Below are 6,000 nucleotides of genomic sequence, written 5' to 3' on the forward strand. Positions count from 1 at the left end.
ACATAAACCTCATTTTCTTAGGAAATCAGGCTTAAAAAAGGCAACTCCCTACAGCTTTTAATCGAGGAAAATTTCCTAGTTTCTTACTGAGCCAAGGGAAATACACAGATTTTGGCAAAATACTTTCTGATTTATGTTTTTACAACTTCACACTTAGGTTTCARATAAAGTTTTGGGGAGCTAAGGACTGAGAAAGTTACCCACATGTTACAAGACAGGCGTTTTTCTCCTACTTTATCTCGAGCTTTTGGACGACGGATGAAAATCCAAACCTTTAGCTTTGGTTTAGTAAGGTTTTACCCCAGTAAGAGTGATCTGAAAAAGCACATACATTCTACCTTAACACACCAACAGGAGTTTACCCTCTCTGTATTCACAACCATCTTCTCGACAGGAACCATCAAAGTCCTGGAACATTATTCTGCCAGGGTATATGTCAGCAATAGCCAAAACTCAACATACAGTCCCTGACATTACATTTAATATGTAATGAAATAGCTACCAAATACCTCAAATGCCCTTACATTACAGAAACTATTACTATGTCATTAAAAACTTTATTCAAATGTAAAAATGGAGACTTACGTTTCATTTACCACATGGAACAGCATGTAAATGTTTCATTTAAACAGCAGCAGGATTTTCAAAATTTGAAACATGAAAATTAGCTGCATTAATGCTTTTTAACATACCTTTTTTATTAAGCAACTTACTATCTTAGTATCTCATACTGTCATGAAGATCATAATTTAAGAYGTAAAAACATGTATTTCCTCAGTGTTTCTAATGTACATTAGGAAACTCACACATTAACCTCTCACAAGAGCCRCTTCTTACAGTCCAGCCTGACTCCTCTGTGCTCACAAATATTAGCACCAATGAWGCAAGTGCTGAAACTTTCTGGAAATCGACCAGTTCAGCAGATAATGACATGGTTATGAGATCCGGGATCGTTCTTCTGCAAGCAGTGGAGACACACTCACAAACTTGTGAAGCTACAAGCTAAAAACTCTCGTAGATGAGGTAGTTAGCAGTACTATTCCCCACTATAAAACTCTTAAAATTCTGACATCATGCTGGATGATCAGCCCACTCCCAGATATTTCTCCTTCTTTAGGTGCCCCGCAGCAAGACCACTACCATGCAATGTGRTTAGTAATTTAAGTTCTGCTGCCTGCTCTGACTGTCATATGTAATGGGTAGCACAACCCAAAAGTATGGTCTTCACTAAAACAGGGCACAAAAGGGGGACTCCATACAAAAGGATCTACAATTTTTAAGTATCAAAGTCAGGGAGAAATGCACCACTTAGCAAAACTTTTGAAAAATAGATGCAAACTATAAAAATAACCAAGTGAACATACCCTTTTGCCTTCACCTTGATCTGTTTAAGAAGGTCTAGGATATAGGTAAGATCAGTACTCAGAGTCCTGGTCCCTGCCCTTGCCATACATTTAGCTAAGCTCTTCCCATCAAAGCAAAAGTAATACATTCTTTTAACATGCCAGCAGGGGAAAAAAAGATGTGTTCTCATTTTGTCCAGCAGCACAGGGTTACAGCACAGTAACCTGGAACACAGAAACTATGAGCAGAACACCAGTCTACTCTGCCAAACGGTGTTCAAACCATAATCTCTCAGCAGGCTCTGCATCACACTGGGAAGGTGGAGCACCTCCTAACTTCTCCTTTCAGTGGCAATCTTCAGAATATGGAAGCAGACAGTAAAGCTTTGCTGGACAAAGCAGCAGCAGCACTGTGCATGCCACTCTACAGAGAAGGGCAGCAAACAACAAACACAAGTCAAGGTTTGAAGTTCATAATGGCATTTTAAATGGAATAAAAGACAAAATAGATTTTGGAACATGGGCCAGATTATAGGGGCTCACCTCTTTTTTTCGAAGAAAGTAATTGGCCTAGTATATTTCTTTACCCCAATTAGACTTTAATCATCTTGTCTGCAAGGAAAAGCAAGGCTCTAGTCTTTGGAGTTTTGTTGGTTTGTCGTTTATTCTGGGCATTTCTTTTTTTTAAAGAAGACATGAACAGAACCTCTTCCTCCTCACTCCTTTGTGCTTCTGAACAAAAGGGAGAGTCACCACAGGGTTTTGGTCCGAGTCCAATTCCATAGGCGTGCCTGAGGTGTGGTTTGAACATGCCTTTGAACAAGTGAAGGCCTAATTTACAGATTGCCTAATTTATGAATAGTAAACAGATTTAGATGCCAAGATGCTCAGTTTTGATAAGATTCTGGAAGATGTGAATGAGAACAAAACTTCACTGTGTTTGGAAAACTTTACTAGTAGAAACCTAGAAACCTCTAACATGGCTACAAATTTTATTTGGGGCTGGACACACAAAATCCATCTAAATCAGTTCTGACTCCTCCATATTATTTTATGGATTTGGCTATATACCAAAATAACATATATCAAAAACAATCTCAGAGATACCTGCAAACATCCTTTTTAATGGAACTCTAAAAGGATCTCTATAGAAGAGTGATTTCCCATACATTTATTTTTAAAATCCACTTTGATCTATCTTACTCCAAGAAGTGTTTTCTTCTGTTTTAACAAAACTGTAATAGTCTAACACCATTTATCTTGTGGTACCAGGCTGTCAAACTGACATTAGCTTCAAAACTGAAGCCTTCTCAYATACTCTGAGATTATCAAACACAGTTTTAAGGACAAAATATTGAAGTAGAAACATTTATGCCTAATCTGGCTACATTTTTATCAGAAATATGAGGAATGCCCWTAGTATCTCTTAAGCTTCAAAAGCATCACACTCTAAACACAARTCATTACTAGTCCTCAATGTCATATATATAACTAATTTTAAGRATCTATACTTAATATTAATACTACTAATTWTGATTTTATAATATACTCAGCAATATTTCTCAGAACATCAATACAGAATAGGGGAACTAATTCACTGATTTTAATGGCAAAATGTAATTGGAAAGAGTCCAAAGTGTGCAGCTCTAAACTTCTGAAAGAATCTGTGAAGTCTTGTTGCTTCTACATAATATTACATATAAGAAAACCACAGAGCACCAAAACTTTAATGCATATGATTATATATTCTAGAAGTAGCTATAATGAGGAATTTATAATATACACAAAAAACACGGTAAGAGAACATTAGGACTATAAAATTAAACACTCAGGCATGAGGTATGACAAAATTAAAGTAGCTTTTACATGACAAAGGAATTTTGTGGCAACAGTAGGGATAGAGAATTCAATCCTTCAGGGCAGCACAMAGATGCATTAACCCTGAGTCTCCTTTCTCTTCTGTGATTTTGCATTTCACATCTTTGAACTCCTACAACAAATAAACAGTGTAATGTCTGACAAAGAGTTTCAAATTATCACAGGGACTTTCTTAACTGAGTTAAGAAAATAACCAACTACACTAGTAAGTTCCTTTCCCCAGGTGGACCACTCACAGAAGTGAATGATGTACCTTCCTAAAGGATAGAGCCAAATTTGCTTGTGCCGGAATTATAGAGAGACACYGGAATCTTTCATTTCAGATTCTGCTAAGGGGCTGAAAAAGTGCTTCAAACACATCTTTTTATTCTGAAAGACTACTAAATCCAAAATAATACTACCAATACTACTAACAATAATTCAGTATAAGATGAGACTAACAGCTGAATGTTTTGGCCACTATCTGTACTCAACACACTTTTTTTCTCCTTTACAGATAAAGCTACTGTAAAACAGCTACTGTTGTCCCAACAGCCTGGTGAGTCCGCTGGTCTTGTGCCACCCCTTCAGTATTGAACCAGTTCATTAACACTGAAAGGTTTAAAAATACTTCACAAAGTAAATAAACAGAAAGTAAGAAYGGCAGGAACAACTACTACTGACTTCACTATGCAACTACCTACCAATACCACCACTCCTCAGAAACATTTCTATGTCTGCTTTCTCATTTGGCCTTTACTGTTTCCAKCATACATATGGAAGCTAGTACTTTAAAAAACCTGAAACACTACAATGAACGTTCCTTTACTTCAGAGATCTACCAAAGTCTTTCCCTCAAGAAAAATTAACTCATTATAATGTGATGAAAAGGCACCTTAACTGTAATTCTACTTCTTCTGAATTACATTTTGTATTAAGAACTGTATTAGGTACTGATTTTCTGCTCTAAGAGGAGAACTATCCATAGTCTTCATCTCTAAAACTAAGCTGAAGCCATGAGGCATTGATAGCAAATTATATGTATCTCCTGAAGAAAAGCATTGCTAAAAAAGGAGCTSCTTTCAAATGAGGAAATTACCTAGTGAAGAAAACTGCTTTTGATTCACAATTATTTTCAACACAAGTTTTGGTTTTTTTTTTTTTAATAAAAAATTCACAATTTTTCAAGTTGACAAAAACATTTCATGCAAAGAACATGTGGAGAACATGGGGGGCAATACCTCTACTACTAGTTTACATATCCACTTTTTTGCAGAAACTTAAAATGGAGTGGGGGAAGCAAAAGCTAAAAGCTCTTAAAAGCAGCAATTTCTTTTCCAAGACCAATCCAACCATGAAGAGTCATGACTTCTGTGAAATTCTATACTAAGAAGTTAATTAACCAACACTACAAATTAAAGTAATTGCTCTGTTTGTACTACGAAATTTGAAAACTGAGTGGTAAAGTTAGCTGTAGCAGAGGTTTTGGGGCCCTTAGAAGAACATTAGTAATGAAAATGCTCTGCTTTCCTCACATTCTTTTATTTTGCCTRAATGTGCTAAGCTTTTCCATGTAAGAACATGAAGCGGAAGAAATAAAAAACAAGACAAGGCTGAATGGCACCTTAAACGATTAAATATCAACCCGGAAGTTTGGGGGTTTTTTCCCTGTTTGAATTGTTTGTTAACAAGCAGTAACCCTTCCCCTACCAACAAAAATCTCAGACAAGTTCCATATTTTACAAAAAAAAACCTAAACCAAACATACATGTCTGGTAATCTGAAAGCAGTRTCTGTAACAAGTTTGAGGAAGTATCTTAAGTGGATACACATGAAAACTAATAGTTTAATTTATGAAGAATTAAAAAGCAGAATTACTTGTCAAGTAGAATCCCACTATTACAAAAATCAAATGCTGTTCAATTTCACATAACAGGCCCAAACCCCCCAGATATTTATAAACGAAGTCAATATCATTTCTGTCAAACTGAACATTGTGAAACAACTGCAACTGCTCAWACTGAACTTTGCCAGGACTACCACAGTCGAGGTGTATTTCTCAAGTACTTCTTTCACTAGGGTATTTGCTTAAACAATCCTCTTGCCTCCTGACACACCTGTTGCCCAGAGAAATTATACAGGTTAAATATAACCGCATTAGAAGGAAGAAAAAAACAACAAAACCAAGGTAGTTAATTTTAACCTGGATCATTTCCTCAAGCTAGTTACCGGACATAATTCCACGAACTGTTGTGCTGGTGCAGCTGGAGCAAGGAAGAGGCAGGCCAAGTCAAGTCAATACTGCCACCAAAAGCACTGCTTGTCAACCAAAGTCATTTTAGAAAAAATACTTTAAGGATTTACAGAACCAGGGTCTATGATCAGCTACTCTGCCTCTACATGCCATTTCATGTTCCARCCAAAACCATAACTGACTTTTCCTGTGCTTCTTGGTAGGGAAGCTCTTACCAAGACATGAAAACAACGGCCTTACAAAAATCACACTGCAAATATATTTGATTACTTCACAAACACTCTTCCTCACGAAAAAAAAAAATTACCAATTTATATCGAGGCCTAAAGCAGCTGGAATTTGAAAGTGAAACCAACTAAAAGACCTGATCCACCTTAACCCAAACATAAAACTGAAGTACCACGGATTTCCAGTTCCTCGCTAGTCCTATTTCACACCTGCACGAACGGAGTATTTGGCACACTGACTTCAAGGCCGCAGTAACTCGAGAAAGGGATTCTCAGTAGCCCCTGGTCCTGAGGTTTTACGAGCGTGAACACACCGCAG

This window comes from Malurus melanocephalus, unplaced genomic scaffold (assembly GCF_030028575.1).
Source record: "Malurus melanocephalus ecotype Western Australia unplaced genomic scaffold, MMel_1.1 scaffold_270, whole genome shotgun sequence".
NCBI lineage: Eukaryota > Metazoa > Chordata > Aves > Passeriformes > Maluridae > Malurus > Malurus melanocephalus.